General features: G+C 40.5%; 1 protein-coding gene across 2 annotated transcripts in view; it reads left to right on the top strand.

Annotated features, from left to right (window-relative positions):
• The first annotated feature begins 7,026 nt into the window (after nt 1-7,026).
• The window catches only part of TAC3 (tachykinin precursor 3), a 66,663-nt gene continuing 51,300 nt past the window's right edge, over nt 7,027-22,389 (top strand). The window contains exons 1-2 of one of the 2 annotated variants that reach the window (XM_087925271.1): nt 7,027-7,325; nt 11,312-11,368. The gene's annotated coding sequence lies outside the window, so the exon portion shown is untranslated. The remainder of the gene's footprint in view (nt 7,326-11,311; nt 11,369-22,389) is intronic. The other variant, XM_087925273.1, reaches the window with a different exon arrangement.

The raw sequence follows: 22,389 nt of genomic DNA, 5'->3' as shown, positions 1-22,389 counted from the left end.
AAGGTTAACTGCACCAAACTTGATTGCAGAAAATACGACTTCAGCAACAGAGTGGTCAATGTTTGCAATACTCTACCTGACTCTGTGGTTTCTTCCCCAAACCCCCAAAACTTTAACTTTAGACTGTCTACTATTGACCTCACCCCATTCCTAAGAGGTCTCTAGGGGGCGTGCATAAGCGCACCAATCATGCCTACCATCCCTGTCCTATTGTTTCTTTTTATTTTTCTTATGAGTATCCATCTCATGTATTCAAAACTATGTTTATTCTTATACCTGTATCTTGTAAGTGATTGACAAATCAAATCACATCAAATCAATCAATCAATCAATAAATAAATAAATTTTGGGTAGTTCGGAGTACCGGCAAATACCCCCTCTGACTGGAGATTTTATAGTATCCTTCCCCTGCCATGCCCACCAAGCTACGCCCACAGAATCGGTAGTAAAAAAAATTTAATCCCACCACTGCTAGCGAGGGATATATTAGGATATATTAAGTCTTTATATGTTGCTTTAAAAAAAAGTTTGCTACTTTTTATGTTTTTAATTGCCAAGAGTCATTTTGAATTGGGCAGCCTTACAAATGTAAATTCATAGATCCATGTGCGCATATAACACACACACACACACACATACACACACACTTCTTTTATTCAGTTGTGTCTACTTCTTGGAGACTTCCTGAACAAGTCACCACAGTTTTCTTGACAAAGTTTTTCAGAAGCGGTTTGTCACTGCTTCCTTCCAAGGGTTGAGAGAAAGTGACTGCCCCAAGATCACCCAGCTGGCTTCGCGTCCAAGGCAGGACTAAAACTCACACTCTAAAACCAAATATAAAATAACATGTATACAATAGTAGAGTTTACTGTCAGGATATTGAAAGCTGGGGGCATGTTCCCAGATAATTACAGGGAACCTATCTGAAGAGGAAAAAACAGTTTCTGAAAGAAATAACTTGGTTTAATATCAGTTTTAAGTTAGTTTTAAACCAATCTATTTACTTTAGTAGAAACAACAATTTATTTAAAAAATATTTACAGATCTGGAAAAATATAACAATAGTTATTTGAAGATGGAAGACAGCTGAACCTGTTGTCTCAGCTAGGAAGAATGCCAGCAGAACAAATTGAATACTTTAACAAGGATTTACTTTTTATTTCAAATAATCCCACCAAGAATTGAGTAGGAGTTTTGAGTTTGCTTTCTAATGAAGTCCTTAATATGGGCTTTAATGCTGGTGGTAATTTGAAACTATGACTATTACCTAATCTGCTTTCCACCTTCTAAGCTATATCCCCGGTTTGGCTTAAGTTTTTGCAGCGTTAATACTATCGTCAAGCCAACACATCAAGTGCACTGTCTGCAGGGAACAAGTTCCTTTTTCAATCAGAAGGGAGGTTTTTATGCACTAGATGGAATCAGCCAGGCGTGTCTAGTTGGGAACAGGCCCCCAGTTTGAGACAAGCAGATTGCCGTCAATACTTCCTTCAAAGACACCCTATTACAGTACTGCAATTCTAGTAGGTACAGGGAATAAAATGATGCTGAAAAGGACCCAACGGTGATCTTTCCCAGGGAAGATTACTCAGATTTCCCCCTCAGCTCTTCCCATTCCATTACAGATTATTGGGTTCTGGGAAAACAATAGCAGAGGTAGCCAAATAACATAAAGTAAGATTTTGTGAAGGCTTCCAGGCCACTCCTTTTATTCCTTAGAATCAGAGGTAGTATTCAGCAGGTTCTGACCAGTTCTGGAGAACCAGTAGCGGAAATTTTGAGTAGTTTGGAGAACCAGCAAATACCACCTCTGACTGGCCCCACCCCCATCTATTCTCTGCCTCCCGAGTCCCAGCTGATTGGCTGGGTCTTCTTTTGTTGCCCTGCACAGGAGAACGGAGCTGGAAAGCAGGTTAGTGGGGTAGGGAGAGAATGGGGATTTTACAGTAACCTTCCCCCAGGAGTGGGGTGGGAATGGAGATTTTGCAGTATATCCTTCCCCTGCCATGCCCACCAAGCCATGCCTACCAAGCCACACCACACCCACCAAGCCACACCCACAGAACCTGTAGTAAAAAATGTTTGAATCCCACCCCTGCTCAGAATAATTACTTGTTTTTTTGAATCTTTTTTGTGAACCAGAAGGAGCCTGGAAGGAGTTTGCTTGCTTTGTCATCCGATTGACAGAAGGCAAGCATCCCCTAGTGATGCTTCTGCTTTGGACCTCTTATTTTCTCATGAAAAGAAAAACCACCATCTATTTTTTTTTATTAATTTGAGTTAGTGTGAGCTAATTCCTGCTTTGTTGCTCTTTTCTTTTCCAGAGCTGAAACCATTCAGAAGAAACACAATTCCAACTGTTGGAAGCGCCATCTAAAGTTGACCTGATAGGACCAGTATGTGAGGCACAAGCTGCAAAGGAAAAGGGGTTCTTCTGCTCCCCACCATTTCTGTCTCCAGCCTAAATGTATTCTCCCTATATATTTCTCCATTAAGTATTAATTGTGCAAAAGATGCTCCCCTTAGCATGTGTGTAGGTGTATGCTACATCTTGTAAATCTCTCTCTCATTCTTTCTGCCTCCATCCCTCCCTCCCTTTTATGATAGACAAACTTCAACCTTCTGTCTTTCCTCATTGGAGCAAGACTCCTTCTATTTCTGCTTTCTCCTGTTGTTGAACATTGTATAAAATGGACCCCTTCTTTAAATTTCACCTATGTCCTATATTACTCTCTCCAAGCCCTTTCCCCATTCATTCTCTGCACTCCAGGCCAATCCACTATTGGCCTAATTGTATAACCCTCCAAATGTTATGTCTTTGTCACCGTGAATTAAATGTGCTCTTTTCTGAACCTCCTGTTTCACCCTCCTTGAAACAAAGATGCTCCTCTTCAAATTCTTTGCCTTCCTTTCTTTGCAACTCTTTATTATTTGATTGTTTAGCTTTAAATATTATTTGGTTTATATTCTCCCAAACTGCCAATTGTTTATTATTCTATAAGCTATATAACATTAGTCTCAAATATTAATTGCTTGAGACTAATAAAGATATACCACCTCAAGATAAATACATTGCTTGATTGGGAACGAATTATAACTAGGGAACTTATGGACTACACAAGGTTGTTTAATAGCTATAAGGTAAAGACCCTACAAATGTTGTACTGTGGCAGGTTCCAGTTTGCAAAAGGCTCTTCCCAAAACTCTTCTGGAGTTCAGTGTGAAAAATTCACCTAATTTGGAGAAAAGAAGACAATGCACAAAATTCTATAATTTAGTGGATTATTTTTTTTTTTGGTCTTTAGATTCTATTTACCTTCCCTAATCAGGTGCCCTTCGTATTTGACTGCAATTCCCATTATCCCCATCTACATGGCTGGGAACAGTGGGAGTGGACATTCAACATCCAATATATTTTGAACACACGTTGTGGGAAGTGGGGGGAGAAAACAGATCCCAGTTTCAACGTATGAGTCTTGATCCGCTTGTCCACAAACTATAGTTCCCCATCTGTCGAGCTTGTCTCTCTGTACAATTTGTGGTAACACTGCACAGAATATTCGATTGGTGTGTTTTTCCTTTCCCTGGTTAATGTGCTTTTGTTTTGACAAGGAGGAAAAAGGTCTGTTTAAAAATAAGCCTATTTTCATTGCAGGTGATGATCAGGAAAGTGAACTCTATAAATAAAACGGCCTCTTTGCTTCTTCCTGCCTGCTTCCTTGCCTGGCAGATCATCAGTGCCTCTATCATTAACCCCTTTGTGCCAGGAGAGCCACAGCATTTCCAGAATCCCAATTTTTAAAAGGCCTTGCTCTTTTGCAGATGGGAGGTGGCACACAGGCTCAATCCATGGAGGTAGGCAATGATTTGGGCAGAGGGCAACAGCTGTGCCTACAGACATTCGCCAGCCTACCCCATGCTCTGCAGAAATCTGCCATTTACATTTCAAATAGTCTTCTTTTTCACATGTCAGGGAGAAGAGCTGCTACCCAACAGCCTGCCATCCCAATTCCCAAAAATGCTACGATGGAACAAGAGATATATTTAAAAAGGAATCAAGAGGTGGCAAGTGGTACGAAGCCCCCTCTTCTCTTTGGAATGCTAGTGGGTTACAATAGGAGGGGAGGTTGGATAGGTCAGTTATGGGGAGTGGAGAGCAGTATAACTCTGCTGGAAGAGAACTCTATTTAACTCACCAGAGAGGAGAAAGAGAATGACTGGAACGAGGTTGGAGGCAAGATGCAATCCAGCATAAAAAGGAAGAAATGGAGAATTTAAGATTGAGGCCTTGGAGAATGAGGAGAACTTCAGCAAAGCCTGCAGAGTGACCCACTGGAGGAAGAAGAAAGTGGGGTGGGGTTACCTGTGTTTTGGAAGGGATTGTTTATTATGTATTGATATATTATGCTTATGCTGTATGTATGTGGTGAGTGTCTCTACTCATTTTATCCTCTCGAACACTACCCTGTGAAACAGATTGGACTGATGCCCTGTTTCTATTTGCATTTAACTCTGATCTCATCATGTTCTGCTGTGTGCCCACAGTGAGATGTTGCCTTAATCTCTTCTTCAACCCATAAATGAGAGAGGCCTTAAAGCAGTGCTGTCAAACTTGCAGCCTGCAGGCCAGATGCATCATGTACTGGCCACACCCCTGCCTGGTTTGTGGGAGTTACATCACTTGAGACTTTCAAGAAGAGACTGGACTGCCATTTGTCAGAAATGGTGTAGGGTCTCCCACTTAGGCGGAGGGTTGGACTAGATGACCTACAAGGTCCCTTCCAACACTGATTATCTGTTATCTGTTTAGCAAAGGGGGAAAAAGTCATGATACATCATGTGATGATGCCATGACGACAAGAGTTTGACACCCCTACCTTAAAACATCAGTAGCTTTACTGAGGTATTTTCCCCTGTAAACGAACAATGTCCAATGACAGCTATAAAGTGGTATACAAGTGATTTTTTATTACAAGTGATTATGTCCAAGTTATGTGACCAGTAATGGATGGAGAAAACAGGTGCTTATTGGCCATTTCAGACAGATATCCTTTCCTTCAGACTCCAGTTGGTTCTTTTGCTGGTATTCTGAAAGAGAACACTGCTGGTCCCAGCAGCCATGTTTCAGTAGACTACCAAAAACATATAGTAGCATTAGGCTGATTGGCTGAACTCAAGGTGGTTTAAATTCCATAGCTTTTGCTGATTTACTGCAAGACTGAAATTGAAAAACAGTAGAAGGATGGAACCCATTGCCTCTCAGGAATAAGATAGAGGAAATTTGAAGTGAACATTTGTAGCCTAAAGATAAAAAAAGCAGACTGTAAATAAAACACTCAGTGCCTTATTGTGTGGAATACCCATTACATTTTCTCAAAATTGGACTAGACTAGACTAGATCACAAGTGGTGGGCAAAATTCCCATGAAGTAAGCCACTGAACTGCAAGTGGCAACTTTTCCAGTGGAGTCTCCTCAGAATCTATGCAAACTCTGGTTGCTTGGATCCTTCTTGGTGAGGAAGGAGTTCAGTATTAGGACTGTTTCTTATTATTGTTGCCAGTTAACAGGTACAGAGCAGAGGTGGTATTCAGCAGGTTCTGACCTGGAGAACTGGTAGTGGAAATTTTGAGTAGTTTGGAGAACCGGCAAATACCACCTTTGACTGGCCCCGCCCCCATCTATTCTCTGCCTCCCAAGTCCCAGCTGATTGGCTGGGTCTTCTTTTGTTGCCCCGCACAGGAGAACGGAGCTGGAAAGCAGGTTAGTGGGGTGGGGAGGGAATGGAGATTTTGCAGTATCCTTCCCCTGCCATGCCCACCAAGCCACACCACCCCCACCAAGCCACGCCATGCCTACCAAGCTACGCTATGCCACGCCACGCCCACCAAACCAAGCCCACTGAACCGGTAGTAAATTTTTTGAATCCCATCACTATCACAATGCCTTTTTGCACTTTCATCCATGGAGGCAAGGCTGCAACTGGACAAAAGCAAGTTAATGAAAGCTTCTGGTCAGTATATTGAATATTTGTCATGTTCCTCCTTGATATTTCTTTTTCTCTTTTGTCTGTTTTTAACCAGGTTTAAAAGGAAGGATTTTTTGTTTCAAAATAGGCTTTTGTTAATAGATTTTCAAAAGTGTGTATTTGTAAGCTGGGGAAGAAAAAGACAAAGAAGTAAATAAGCATTGAAAGTAAACACTCTTGTGGCTTTCTACAACCAGCTCCCCCTCCCCGTAACACAAAAATAATGATGAGTGGGAAATGCTTTGGCAGATGAAACAGCAAAATAATCAACATCCCCTTAATGGAAGTGTATTATTTGTCGAATTGCTAATCAAAATAAATACACACAAAGTTAAGACTAGAAATCAATGGAAAATAAAGCACAACAATAAAAAGGAGTGAGGGGAAAAAAAACCACCTCAGAGCAGCCACAAATTAAAAGTTTGTTGTCACAAGATGAAGTGGGGATGTTTACTAGCTGAAAAAAACTGTAAAGGGAGCTGAATTAATTAATGGAAAGGACATCTTTGCTAACGGCTGTTTGTCCTGATGGTTCTCTAGTTCAGAGTGGAGCTTTGTAATGCTTTGATTCTGAAAAGGTGGTTTGGAGGTTTTGGGGATATTATAAGGCATCCTGGTCCATGAAGGGCAGCTGTGAGGCTCGGGGAAAGACATGGCTACTTTAAAGGTTTGTAGATAAGTGCTAAGTTTGGACTTCCGGCCTCTAAAAGTCCATTGTTCAACTGGGCTACACTAACCTCATTTGGGGCTTCTGAAAAGCTGCATAGCTACTGGAGGTGGGGGAAAGTACTTGTGATAAGATAGGCTTTGAATATAAGGAAGGGTTTTTCCTTTCCTCTCATGCTGAGAGGAACAGCAAGTCCTTGCTTCTTGTTCTTGGGCTGGAAAGGAACAGCAAGTCCTGTAAACCAAGAAAGCCCATCCTGCTCTTACACATCTTAGCTTTTTGTTGTTTTTGACAGCACGGTCACTCTCCTTTTTCTTATTACCTGGGACTTTGTATGAGCTTCACAGCTCCCAGATTCAATTCTATTTAATGACAGAGGGAGAAATCAATGGCTGCTTGGCTTTAAAGCACTCCAGTAGTAATTCCGTGGGAGCCATCACCGAACAGAAAAGCAGCTGAGCTTCTCTGTCTCCTGCCATCTCTTTCTCTTCTTGCTGGGATAACATTTTTGTTTCCTTGCCTTAAATCTTGTCTATCTCCCTTGGCCTTCCTGCAGCCAGGAACCGAAACATGGAGAGTCGAGATTGAGTAGAAGGAAGAAGCTTTACAAAAACATTTATTTGCATGTACCGGTAAGTGGAAGCAAACTGGGCTGTTCTTGGTTTTGTAAGGACTAATGTGCCAAATGGGATTGACATAAACAGCATTCTTCAAAACACTTTTAGCCTGGATATTGGGAACCTCTATTTGGTGAATTCAGTCTAGCCTTAGGATCGTGATGGTGAACCTATGGCACGCATGCCAGAGGTGGCACACAGAGCCCTCTCTGTGAGCACTTGAGCTGTCGCCCCAGCTGAGCTCTGCCACGCATGTGTGCGTGCCTCCCACCGGCCAGCTGGTCTTTCGGTCTCCACTGTGCATGCTTGTGCATGCATAGGGGGTGGGGCACATGTGCAAAGACACATATGCATGCATGGGAGATGCACGTGCACGCACAGGCAGAGACCCAAAGACCAGCTGGCCGGCATGGGGATGCTCACGCATTGCATATTGGGGATGCGCACGCTTGCGCTTTGGGCACTCAGTGCCAAAAAGATTAGCCCTCACTGCCTTAGGAGCTTATTCCCTTTCCGTGCTTCTTTCCTGTCCTCTGAATTGCCCATCTGCCCCTAGAAATGAAGGATTTGTGAGAAACTCAGCACCTGGTCTTCTACCAGGCATGATCAAACATAAGAAACAGAACACTCTGAAATACTTGCAGCATTCTAAATTTGTTTTTGAGTGGTGAGGTGGCCTACAGAATGAGCTCTTGCCTCACAATCAGGAGGCTGTGAGTTCAATCCTAGGTAGAGGCAGATATTTCTCTCTCAGGGCACACTGAGAATATATCTGCTGAATATAACCCTGCATTGGTGATAAGAAGGGCATCTGGCCTGTAAACACTCAGCTCCATTCAGTTGCCCAGATTCCACCCTGCAAGGGATTATGGGGTCATTAAAAGAGGATGATGATGATTCTAGGTTTGTTTTTGGTCCAGCATCTGAAATCCTCATTCACTGACAGTTTCATATTTTCATATATTTTATATATTAAGATATTTTCATATCTTCATATTTTATTGCTATACAAATTTTCCTTTGTTATAATTTTCCTTTCTGAAGAGAAGCCAGTCTTGCCTTTGAGATGTGTAATGTCAGTGTCATTGTTTTTATATTTTTCTTAAAGATGATAATTTATAACCATAAAATCTAATACAGTGGTACTTTGATACTCATCGTTAATCGGTTCTAGGAGGCTCAATGAGTATCAAAAATTATGAGTACCAAACAAATTTTTCCCATAAGGAATCATGTAGTGAGTCACAAGATAGCTAATGCCGATAAGTTCTAGCTTGTGCATTGAGTACCAAAGAAATGATGAGTACCGGGACAAAATTTTCATGTCAAAATGAGCTAAGTACCAAATTTTATGAGTTTCAAAGCAGTTGAACATAAAGGCATCACTACAAAGTAAAAAAAAAAAGAACAAAATGAAAAAATAGAAGATGAAGAAAAGAAAAAGATGTAAAAAGCAAAAAGGAAACAAATAATAAAAATACAGTAAAAAAAATGAAGCAAAAATATTTTAACATTGGACATATTGAAATATATTTTTGTATCATGGGTCCAGAAGTTATTTTTAAGGGTTTTTGCCTCTGTATATCATCTGTATTTAAAAGATACTATGAAAGAGGAACAAATATTACCAGACATGATTTAGACTGATTTGAAAGTAGTTAAAAAAAAACAGACTTAAAGAATGGTATGGAAACATATGTTTTAGTGGACATATAAAAGAAACTGGCTGATGTTTTAATAATTAAAAAGGATATACAAATAACAATCTAAGAGAGTGACCCAGATAATTTCCTTATATTGAATTTACAAAAGAGGGTTGTTAAAGCTTTGAAGAACTTTGTGAAACAGGCATTTTTACAATAAGAATCTCTATGGCATTTCAGTAACTGACAGTTTACCTGGTGTCATGCCCCTGGCAGAGTTGGACTCTGAGGGAGAGGAGGAACAGCCAACAGGGAGCGGAGATGTGGCTCCGGAGGTTGTGGAGGAGGCTGGGGAAGGGCAGAGGCCAGCTGGGCAGTCAAAGAAAGAACCAGGTCCATCCCCTCTGCATCCTAGGACATGCAGGGAGGAATGGAGAAGGCAACAGCTTGGTTTACAAGAGAGGAATCAGCCATGATCCTCCTCATTGGTTGCAGCTGGGGAGACTAGTATATAAGAGAGACTATTACAACACAGCATTGCCAGAAGCAAAGTGTGTGTTATTTAGGGCTGAAGTTATCTTGGGTGGCATCCTTCCAACAGACTGTGCCTTGTTATCTCCTTGAATTTGGTAATTATTTATCCTGGTCTGTTGTGGAAATTTTATCATTGTAGTTTGTTTGGTTTTTTATTTCACCTCTATCTGCTCATGAAGTTCGGACTGTATTGCTTTCTTTTGAAGACTATTTTTGAGTACGTTTTATCTCCAACTGAGAATTATTGAACAGTGGGGGCAAGTTGGAGGCATTAAAGGACACTTATTTATGTTTTGGATTTTGTTACGTTTGTGTTACACTCTGGGTCATCACACCTAGGATGGCATTCTGGCCATGCTTGTGGCGGCTATGCCCAAAAACCTGTTTGAATAATGGGGAGAGTCAGAATTCCTGTTTAATCCTCCTCAGCTCACAAACTACACAATATCTTCTGTCGTGGCTGTTAGCCCGCAGAAATGCTGTTAGCCTGCAAGGGATGTGAAAAGGTTCTTTATAGCTCTTTGATTGAAATGCTTTTCCCACCAACCTTGTAATCAGATGAAAACTGTGTCTTCAAATTGCATTTACAAAATTCTTTCCCAACTCTATCACCATATGCAAGGAGTTATAAATTAAGCTCCAGGTCCCTCACGGAGTATGTAATGGAGAGATGGGTGCTGTAAATATTAAATATTATGAAAAGCATACCGTTTGCCTCCAAAATGGTTCAGTGCTCATACTCTACCCGTTCTTCCTCATTTTTATTTTAACCCATATTGAGTCAGCAGCCTGAAAAGCTTGCAAGCTACTTAGCACGATCTCTTCAATCTTAATATATAGATATGTGTTTATTCACTATGTCTTCCTTTTCTTCCAAGAGCTCTTTCTTTAAAATCACAGCTATGCAAGACAGGTTGGGCTGAGAAATTGTGATGAATCCAGACTCACCTAATAAGCTTCCTTGTCTCATTTGGACCTGATTGTGGGTTTAAAACTGAGTCTTCTTGTTCCTGATACAACATCTTAACCCCTACACTACGCTGGCTCTTTTTGTAATGTTATCTCTATCTAGACAATAGACAAGATAGATAGTGTTGGTTTGATAAAATCCAACAGGAGGCAATGTGCTGCCCCAGCATACCCAGCCTTTGATGCTAGAAGATTCTAGGTTCCCACTATTTTTAGATTGTCTTAATTTATACTAGACAGCTTTCTGACAGTGAGAACAATCAACCAATGGAACAGCTCGGAAGTTGTGGGAGTGTCATCACTTGAGAATTTCAAGAAGAGATTGGACTGCCATTTGTCAGAAATGGTGTAGGGTCTCCCGCTTGGGCGGGGGGTTGGACTAGATTACCTACAAGGTCCCTTGCAGCTCTGATTATCTGTTAATCTGTTAACAAGCAGCGACCCATTGGGTCATCGTTTCAGAGATATTTCCAAACCTAAACGCAGAAACAGAAGGAGTGGGTGTAAATTAGCAGTGGGAGTGGAAGCTGGACTGACCACTACAAGAGCTTTAATTCTTTTAGTTAGCATACAGATAGAACAGGTTTGGGTTTCCAATCTAAATGAGATTTCTTAATTAAAACTTGTCTTCTTGTGTTTAAAAGATAAGCACCTCTCTTGAAATCCCTCTGTTAATTGAGCTATTTGTTTTATTGTTAATTTTCTGCACCTATATTCTGCCGTACAAAATTACTGTCACATTGTTCTCCCCTCCTGCATCCCCACGTTAGGAAGGGCATAGGCAACTCCTGTGTTTTAGGTTTTTATTGGAGCAGGAGATTTTACACCCTGTTTCCTTCTCTATCTTGCACTCAGGCAGTGATCGTGAACTCCTGAACAAGTTTGCTGGATGACGACAATCCCACAATTGATGTAAGTGTGCAGTGGGCAGGCTGGGCGACATGTACATTGGGAATGCAGAAGGAAGACCTTGTGATGTGTCACAGCTCGAGGTGTGCTTAGGAAATGATCATAGAAATCTCACACAATGTCTTGTTTCTCAATGTATAAGGAGAGCTGGGCAGCCAGTAATATTTCTTAAAACAGCACCAGTGTTCTGAAAGGAATTGCTCTACAGAGTCAACCAAGTTTCATTACTGTCCCTTGCACATCTCTGGAATGAATTCCAAATAAAAACAATTTAGAGTGGAATATTACTTTCATGATGACAGTGATCAGTCACACTTTAATTGAACACATCATGTGGGTTTAACAAGAAGAGCCTAAGACATTTCTGGAATGTGCTAATGGGATGAAAATGTCTGTCCTTCTCATCATTTGCTAAAGCAATACTTTTACCTCAAGCATGCAGTGGTCTAGTCAATGTTGGAGGAAAAGGATTTGTTTATCCTTTTGTTTCCCCCTTTCCATATGTTCAAATATGTGCAAGTGCTTCCCAGATTTTGCTAGCAAATGATCCTCTGTCTGAATCACTATTGTCCTACTGAGCTGTATGTTGCTTTACTTTGTGTAGAACAGTGGACCATCAAAGCACATTCAGCCTTAGTTGTCTTCCTGTCAGGGCTCCAACAAATCCACCCACATTCAAATCATAAGTCTCTAGCCACATCTCTCAGAGTAAAAAAAAAAAAGATTTATTAGAAGTGAATTTAGCCTGAAACTTGGAATCTATTAGGATCTATTAGGAAGGCTCCCCCACCCCCTGGATGTATATTCTCCAATGGGACACATCCATAGCCAAGTAATACCTCCAGTAATATTCTTGTGTGCCGACAGCTTTGGGCTGCCAAGGCAATTATCTAAGGCATTTGAGGAATGCACTGCTTTCCCCCACTCCTTTTCTGCTGGCAACCAAAGGAGTATTTTTTAGTTGACACTTCCTTTTTGTTCTAGTAGGGATATTTGAAGTCAATGGGAAGTATGGAAGGGAAGAGCGGAAAGGAAATGTTAATGGCATACTTCAGAACAGCAGTAATAGACAGAATCACATAAAATGGGGAAGCCATAAGATAACTGAATCCAAAACTGCTCAACTGGCAATAGCTCTTTTGAATTAAAACTGAGGCATCAGAATTGATAATATTAGAGGCCATTTAGCTCACTGGCTTTCTTCATTGTCTGAACCTGATGAATTCCCAGGTGGGAAATTTTACATTAATTTCAAACTGTGTGAGAGTGGGCTGATAACAGAAACTCCTGAAAACACATGAAGTTTTAGGTTGCATTTGCCTGGACTGTAGCTGAGGGTAAACTACTATTCGGTAAATCTCTGCTTTGGAGTCTATGAAGAAGCACTTGCTTAATCCTACCCTATTGTTTTTCTACAGTTTTCTTTCTTAACAAAAATCCAAAGACAAGAGGCAAAACTAGTGAGTAGCTCTGGAAGTTTATATTTCTATCAATTCAGTGTCATCCTTGAGTTCCATCTTTCTCTATATTCTTTTTCACTATTAGCACTTTTGTTAGCCTGCTGTGAAACTGATTCAATGATGGATTTTGATTACTCCAGAACAAAGGCAAAAAACATGGAAGCTCTTATGCTGTCATTACCCCCATGAAGATAAAAGTCACAGGCTGTAACATAGACGAGTTAGAAATCACGTAAGAGTTTCTAAGGGTGACTGACAGGTAGTTCTAATATAATGGAAAAACTTCTCCGGCTTGAGTTTGCGGCTGACTGAATTTTCATCACAAAACAAAATAAAAATAGAACAGAACTGATTTGTTTCCTTTTAATAAACATGTTTGGAAATGGTGCCTTTTCGTTTCTGGGTCTTTTTACTTGTTCAAGGGGATCATTTAGGGCAGGATTTCTCAAACTTGGCAACTTTAAGAATGGTGGATTTCAACTTCCAGCCTGTCTGTGGAATTCTGGGAGTTGAAGTCCCCACTACTTAAAATTGCCAGATTTGAGAAACACTGGTGTGGGGCTCATATCTCTCTCAATTCCTGAAACTGAGTCATTTCCACTACCTTAGGAACTACAGTTCTGTGCAGGATGGATGCATTAGAGCAGGGCTCCCCAACCTCCAGGCTGTGGTCATCTACCAGACCGCATCCTGTTCAGAACTGGGCTGCACAAGCAGTTCCACTCACACAAGTGGCGTCCCAAATGCTTCTCTGTTGCACCGGTGGAGCTGCGTGGCCCAGTTCCCCTCTCCTCCCCATAGCTGGGCTGCCAAGCCACCTGCTCCCAATGCTCTATTCTCTGCGGTGAGAGCAGAGGCTGAGTAGGACTCCTAATTTGCTTTTGGAGTGTCTGGAGCCTCAGTGAGTCTGAAGAAGCACAACACTGCGCCAACAAAGTCTTCTCCATGCCAAAAGCTTTTGCAAATGGATGAAAGGCTTTGAGGGAGCAATCTCGCACTGCTTCATGCCTTTGGTCCCTTTGCAAAAGCTTTTCACATGGAGAAACTGATGGAGCACAAAACTGTGCCCCAGACTCTTCTATCTCCTGCTTGGGTGGGGGTTGGACTAGATGACCTACAAGGTCCCTTCCAACTCTGTTAATCTGTTAATGTTCCATGAGTGGAGCCATATGTTTGCACGGCCTATTCCACCCCTCCTCATCGCCACAGCCAGGCTGCAAAGCTGCAAAGGTTGGAAACCACTGCATTAGAGAAGAGTGGTTGAAGGGCTATTTGAAAATTGCCTTTAATAGATAGGACAGAAATTCCAACAGCTAGTTGTTTAAATGAACCGCAGCATTAACGTATATTCCTGACATGAACAACGTAATCCCAGGCAGTGATTGTTTAAGGGAAGCTTTTCTCAAGTTAAAAGTTAGCTACTCTTTTGGTGCTCACACACAGCCATTGACCATTGGCAGCCAAACAATTATTTAGTGATCAAGAATTCACTACAACTGAAATCCTAGGGGTTTTCTTGCCCATGATTCTTGCCTCTGCATTTCAAGGAGTGCCTATGGCTTTGAATTCACTTTGTCATTGTTGGAAGAAATATCCTCCAGTTCCAACTGGGGAAAAAGACACTGGAAACATGGAGGCTGTTTGGAAAGATGGTTTAATGGTGGATAGGATCACATGCCTTGGAGCTTCTGAACACAAAAAAAGGACCGAGATGCTGAGAGACCCTTCGTTTTATGCCCTTTGTTGGGGTTTGAATTTGAGCTTGTATTCTGATTGGTTGTCAGACTCCCATGGGGCCATGCAGGGGCAACTCTGTAGGCTGTCCTGAGTCCCAGGCTTGGTTGAACCTTGCTGGATGATGTAATCTTTCCAGGTGCCATGTGGTGAGATGGGTAGAAGGCTCTTTTGTTATGTAGAATAGACTGGCTCAGGCTTTAATGGCCCAATTAACAAAAGTAGGGGAGGCTGAGTTTCTGCTTCTCTGAGTTTCTACTTCTCTTTTAGGGGAAATATTCTGCCTTTTAAAATATATCCTAAAACATTTCATTTTTCTAGGAGAGGGGTGGGTGCTAACTTCCTACATCATTATGGAGAATATTTCCTTTCCTCCCAACAAAATCCTAAAACTCCGGAAAGCAGCTTGAAAAACCATACCTGAAGATATGGCTGCAAAGGCAGGTTACCCATTGTTGGAACAGTTTACAACAGCTTGCAAATCCAATGGATTAGAATCTGGCAGAGGTTTTTATATGTTAGGATTACTGGATTCATTTTGTTGCAAATCTCAGGGGGAAAGAATGACGGAGAATTTTGGAATCTTATCAGTGGCTATTTGATGTAAGATCTCACAAAACTAAATTTTACCATTGCTGCATTAGAGAAAAGAAATCTCAGGAATCTCTGGAAGAAGAAATCTTGAAAAGCCTGCATGATATCTAAGGTGGGCTTTGTTTTTGTTTTCTTAGGAAGTAGGACACTTTTCTTTATTGGAGGTGTGAAAATAGAAGATGGATGATTGGCCGTCTCTTGGGGTTTGTAGTAATGGATTCCTGCACTGGGAATAGTATTAGACCAGACCAGAGGTGGTATTTAGCAGGTTCTGACCAGTTCTGGACAACTGGTAGAGGAAATTTTGAGTAGTTTGGAGAACTGGCAAATACCACCTCTGACTGGAGATTTTACGGTATCATTCCCCTGCCACAGCCACCAAGCCACGGCCACAGAACCGGTAGTAAAAATATTTGAATCCCACCACTGGACCAGACTATTATAAAGATCTGTTTTCATTCCATAATTCTATAAGAAATGAACTAATGAGGTTGTGTGATGCACTTGGAGAAAGACTTTAGTTAATTAAGCCTCTGTGATCCTAAGTGGAATTGCACCCTCATTCCATGCTATTTATCTTCTCTCCAATTTAGAATCTCAGCTAAGGGAGTATTACTGAGCAAGAAAACACTGCTGTGGCAAAGTTTGAACACTTCCCATGTTATAAGTTTTTCCTTTGCCGCCTCTGTGAAGTAAACACACAAGCACACACACGCACACCCTGCCATCTAATTGTGGACATTCCTGCTATATATGGTGATCCCTAATTTTAAAAATTGGGAGACAGACGTAGGTTAGCTCTGTGTATCTCCTGTCCTGCTTGTATGCTGTTGTGAGTTGTAAATCACACCAAGCTTTACATAAAGTATTATAATGGCAATAAATAAGGGAGGGATTCAGTGGTGGTATTCAACTGGTTAGGCCCAGTTCTGCCGAGCCGGTAACGCCGATGAGCAGCGGAAACCGAATCAATTCTCTCTGCCGCTCTGCTGTTGGGACCAACCACCTGCCCGGGCTTCCATACTCACTTTTATTCCCTGCTTTTGAAGCGCAGCTGTTTTGCACGGCACAGCAGAGTGCTGCGCGGCAGCTGTTGAAGCGACAGGGAAAGTGCAGGTTTGCAGGAGGTGAGTTGGAACGCCTCTGCGCCTGCGTAAAGTGCGTGCTTAGTTGGGCACCTACCAAGCCACGCCCACTGAACTGGTGGTAAAAATCTTTGAATCCCACCACTGGAGGAACGCGAAGATGGCCAATTGCATTATAACCGCAAATGTATTTGATCTGTTCCATGCCTGGAAGGGTTGCTCTTTTCAGACAAGACGCCTGAAAAAGCCCTTCCCAGTAACAGAAGTAGTTATTTTGCTGATGTCCTGTTTCCATCTCTCAGAACTAAACTCTTAACGTATTTTGCTTAATTAAAGTGTTTTCTCATATTATTCAATCAGCATAGGTAGAAATCTCAATTCATTTTAAGCCGCTCTAAATTCACATCGCTGCCTCCTCAGGCTGCCTCTTTCTTTGACAAAGGAAAAGACAGCAGGGACCTTGGGATCTGGCAGAAGATCTGTCAAGCCCTTGGAGAATTAGTCATTCATCCTCCATAAATATTGGATGTACATATTACACATATTGGATGTATTTCACTCATAGTTTCACTGGACTCTCATTTTAAGCTTTGGAACCAATTTGCTGGTAAGCAAAAGACCATCTGCGCCAGCATCAAATCCCAGGACAGTGATGGCATGCACTTGCCAGTTAATTCTCCTGACATAATTCTTTCCTCAACATACTACATTTATTCTGGTAGACTATTATTTGGGAGCGGGGAGGGAGAAGCAGCAGTGCTAGGCTTTTACCTTTACAGTTGGAAGATTCAATCTACACAACCGATTTGGCAGCTCCTCTTCTCCCTTGCCTTCCCTTTGTTTTACTGATAAATTGGGTGGGCAATTGTCTGATTCACATTTAACTTTCACATAAAGAACTGATGTTGCGGGCTGGAAATATTTGTTTTCCGCCCCATTTTCTATCATTGATAGGAGTTATTGGCTTGAACTGGTTTTTGCCGGATGTTCCATGGTACATAAAATTGTGTATTGATGGTGTAAATGGATGTATTACAACTCTCTAGGTTCATTTTGTATCTGACCTGCACAACAGCCACTAGCGTGGCTTGAGAAATAACCCATCCGCTGCTACCAAATGTTACCACTGCCAGGAAGGATCTGCTACCAAAGCCTAGTTTTTCACAGTTATTCCCACTCTTAAAGGCAGGCTGCTAAGGACCTCCAGGCCTCATGGATATTGATGGATCCCTCAGTGGTGCCACACCGCTAGTTGCCAAATAGTTGATTGGCATTTTCCTTTGTGCCCTGCAATTATTGTTAAGATGAAGTCATCTCTTGGAGTTAGCTAGAAAAGAAGCACCAGCCATGATTCCCTTTATTGTAAGGTTGTAGTAACACAAATTATCAAGTCTGAAAATCTGTCTGTCACGTGTCACCATTACAGCTGAAGAAACTAGGGACAGTCCCTTCTGAGATATTTGCCATGTGCCCATTCCTTCTGCAGGCTCAGCTGTTTCTTACCTAACTGTTGTGTAGTTAGTGGTTCTTCCTCCTCTTGTCCCCTCAAGGACATTCTTACAGACCATTAAAGGTAGTCCTCAACTTATGACCCTAAAGGAACCTGCCCATTACAATTATAAGTAGCAATGGTCATAAAACAACCCCATTTTTGGACTTTTTTTGCAATGATTCTTAAGCGATCACCTTAGTTATTAACTTACCATTATGGTTGTTAAATGCCATGGTCATTAAGAGAACCAGTTGTTTGCTATGGGCCAATTTTGCCAAAAACTAGAAATAAATGTCAGCTTTTGACAAGAACATCATAAAACACAGTCATGTGACCACAGGACACTGCAAATGGCCACAAATAAGGGCTGGTTGCTAAGCTCTTGAAATGCAGTTCAGGGGAGGGCCTGGCTGTCAGAACTTTGGGACCGGTTTGTAAGTGTCCTGAGGAAGTCTGTCATAACTTTGAATGCCCACTAAACAACCAGTTGAAAGTCAAAGACTGTCTATACTTCTGCTGGCTGCCAGCAGTTTGGCAGTTCGATTCTCCCTGGCTAAAGGTTGACTCAACCTTCCATCCTTCCGAGGTGGATAAAATGAGGAGGACCCAGATTGTTGGGAGCAATAAGCTGATTTTGTAAACCATTTAGAAAGGGCTGTAAAGCACTGTGAAGTGGTATATAAATCTAAGTGCTATTGCTATACAAGCAGTGGTGGGATTCAAATTTTTTTACTACCGGTTCTGTAGATAATTGGTAAGCATGGTGTGGCTTGGTGAGTGTGGCAGGGGAAGGATACTGTAAAATCCCCATTCCCTCCCCGCTCCTGGGGGAAGGATACTGCAAAATCTCCATTCCCTCCCCATCCCACCAACCTGCTTTCCAGCTCCGTTCTCGTGTGCAGGGCAACAAAAAAAGACCCAGCCAATCAGCTGGGATTCGGGAGGCAGAGAATAGATGGGGGTGGGGCCAGTCAGAGGTGGTATTTGCTGGTTCTCCAAACTACTCAAAATTTCTGCTACCAGTTCTCCAGAACTGGTCAGAACCTGATAAATACCACCTTTGTATACAGGTGCCCAGTGTGACTCTTTTTCCTTTAAAGTTCTGCCAGCCTGTTCCATATCTTTACTGTGGACATTTTAATTTAGATCTTTTATTGCAGATATTTTTGTTGTTGATTGTTATTCTAAACTACCATGATCCTGGAACATTCACTGTATCTTCAATGATATACAAATGGAAAAACTATCAGTGTGTTATCCGTTCCTTGCAATGCTATGGAACTAACAGAGGAGCTCAGTCTTTGCTTTCTATTTTAATTTCCTTTTTATTTTAATCAGATCCTGCAGTTGTGGTTGTCAAAAACAATGTCAAGGTGAACCAATTTTTTTTCCTTTACCTGGTGCAGTTTCATCAGGAGGATCTGGGCTCTGTCTGCCTTTAGCAAAATCATTAGAACCACCCACCTTCTGAACAGGAGAAGTAGCAGCAGAAAAACTAATGGCTGCCTTTGTAAATAGAGAACGGCTGTAATGACATATTATTGCGCAAATTGACTTATGTAAGTTGTTCTGTGAGCCTTGTGAAATGGAGAGCAGGATAAAAATACTGAAAATAATAATAATAATAAAACAATCAGGCTGCCCTTAATACTCAGGTGGATCTGAACAAAGCTAAAGAAGGGTGAGAACACGCACCATGCAGAGGAATGCTTCCACACAATTTGTTCCTCCAGGTTTTAATTTAATCTAGTGGAAGAGAATTAAACTGCTTCCAAAACTTTCCAAAAGAGGCTTTCTGAGATTATAGCAATTAGCACTGAAACTTATTTACTGCTTCACGGTGCTTTTTGTAGCCCTCTCTAAGTGGTTTTACAGAGTCAGCCTATTGCCCCCAACAATCTGGGTCCTCTTTTTCCCCCCCTCGGAAGGAGGGAAGGCTGAATCAACCTTGAGACTGGTGAGATTTGAACTGCCAAATTGCAGGCAGCTGGCAGTCAACAGAAGTAGCCTGCAGTACTGCACTCTAACCACTGCACCACCGTGGTTCTTTATTATTCCATTATACTGACATTTATTTAATCATGGGGTTGAGGGGTACTGTGTGAATGTCTTGACTTTTATTCAACATACTGATATATTTATATCTATAGCATCTACTGGTGGGAAAGTATCAGTTGGTATGTAAGGAGACATTGCAGGTGGTCCTTGACATACAACTGTAATGGCCATTATAATTGTATATTATGATGGTCGTAAAATAGGTCAGGTGCCTGATTTTTACAACTTTTTTTGCAGCAGTCACTAAGTGAACATGGCATTAATAAAACAAACATGAGCATTATTAAATGGTCATTTAGCAAACCCATTGTTCACTGTGGCATAGTTTTGTTGAAAACCAGAACTGGTTTTTGGCAAAACAGTTATAAAAGGCATTCCAAAATGTGACTGTGGGATGCTGCAAATGGCTGTAAAAGTGATTGTGTTGTTGAACACCGAGTGTGGTCCCGTGATTGTGGGAGCGGGCAACTTATCAGAATTTTGGAACAGGGCATAACTCATTTTTTTCCAAGTAAATCATAAGTCAAGGACTTTAAACAGTCATATATTGAGAATAACATGTAATCCTTCTTGAGCTATCTTCCCTGTGGTGAGTTACCATGCTACCATTACAAGAAAAACTATAGACAATACTTGTTACTTGGGAATTGTTTGAGCTTTTATAGAACACAGGAATTCCCTCAATGGTATGACAAGCATATTTGAAGGAAAGGAACAAGTTGCTATTAAAAGAGTGACCTTCCTGATCTCTTTTTTTTAAAAAAACCAAATTATATTAATTTTTAAAAACAATACACAAACAAACAAAACGTAGAATATAATAACATAGAACATCTTTTCTGAAAAACAGATAAAACATCTTATTTAAAGACAGGATAATTTCAAGTTATCACATTTCCATACAAGCACAGTTTAATATGTATATTTATCTTATCTGTTCAACTTCATATCTTTTCCCAACTTCTCTTTATTTCTCCCTTTCCTTCTATTCAATTATATTTCTTTTGCCTTAAGTTGTATATATCCATCTGTCTTATTTACAATTTCGTTATTCTCTTCCAACATTCTTCTAACGTTTTGTTAATTCAAACATAGACAAACAAAACACAAAACATAAATACATAAAACTTCTTTTTGGAAAGCGGCTTACCCCGGGTTACATCTTTTTGTACAGACATAAATCAAATTCATGCTCACTTAATATACTATTTCATATCTTATTTAACATTCTATATTTTCTATATATTTTCTCTCTTCATTCGCTCTCTTAATTCTATTTTATTTCATCTCAGTTTAGATAATTATACTTGCATCTTTTGTCTGTTCTCTTTCAATTATCTATTTATCTTTTCTTTCTAATACAATATTTCTCCTGTAATCACTGGTTGAAGTATGACAACTTTTTATCTTTCCCCTAAATTTAACACTTAAAATAATACATACTTTCCATACTGATTCTGCTTAGTACATTTTAAGTATTACATTTTAGAATAATAGAACAAAAAAAGGAGAATTAAGTCTATAAGATAATAAAAACAATATTCCATAGAGAGTTAAACTCTATTGTTAAATCTTAAACATTTTTATACATTCCCTTTAATGCATTAACTCATATAATATTTCAGTTTTCTAACTCGATTTCAAATACTAATATCTACAATACAATCTTATGTACTTTTGCAGAATCATTTTTTAAATTATAGTTTACCCTTTGTCCCTGAAAAAAACCTGTTTTTTAACATCTTGTTTTAAATCTTTATGACTTCTCTTTCCTTTTCCCCTTCCTTTCTTATCAATTCTAGCCTTTTTGCCCCCCCATCTCTCAGACTCCACTCTCTTAATCTTCCCTCTCTGTTGTATTTCTCTTTTCTGTTGCTTTTTGACATTGTATCGATTTTTCATCTTATTTTCCCCTTTCTTGGTTGCTTTTTTAAGTCCTGAATTCTCCATTTTCTTTCCCCCCCTTTCTCTTTTTTCCACAAGTAAGATTGTCTGTCCATTAAAGATGGCTTCTTCTCCTTCATCCCAGCCTTCTTCTTCTTGTATTTCTTGGTAGGTAGAAATCGCCATTTCTAAAAAGTGAAAGATAGATCCAGAAGAGCCCTTGCCTTCTTGTTCCTCTTCTTTTAGCTTTTGAAATTCCATTTGCAATTCTTCAACAGATAATGCCATTTTTTTTCCTTAAGAAAAACCCAAATGTTTTTAATCTTTCAAGAAAAAGTTCCCAAAAATCCCAAAGTCACAAAGCAATCCAAATCTGAACAAATTGTTTCATTTAGCACTTTCTTCTTTTTATATTTTCTCTTCCTGGGGTAGAGTTCAATTACACAGTTCCAAAATAATTTTTTAGAAGTCTTATGCCATTTATTTCTAGTCATAAATTTCAAGCAGTCTCCTTCAGTACAATCTTAAAATAAATTCTTTACCTCTTCCCTCCCACTTATAGCAAAAGAGGTTTTAGTTTTTAATTCCAATGTTCAGAAATCTTTTATCCCCTTGGCTTTAAATTTCAAGTTTAATTACCTTCTGTGCCCAAGCAGGTTTTTCTGATTTCCATCAGCTATTTCCATGGGGAGGGAGAGTGAGAGAAAATAACTTTCC

This window comes from Pseudonaja textilis, chromosome 2, assembly GCF_049901715.1.
Source record: "Pseudonaja textilis isolate UNSWEBS1 chromosome 2, rPseTex1.2, whole genome shotgun sequence".
In the NCBI taxonomy this organism is placed as follows: domain Eukaryota; kingdom Metazoa; phylum Chordata; class Lepidosauria; order Squamata; family Elapidae; genus Pseudonaja; species Pseudonaja textilis.
The sequence above is the reverse complement of the archived record's forward strand: the minus strand, read 5'-3'. Positions and strand labels throughout refer to the sequence as shown.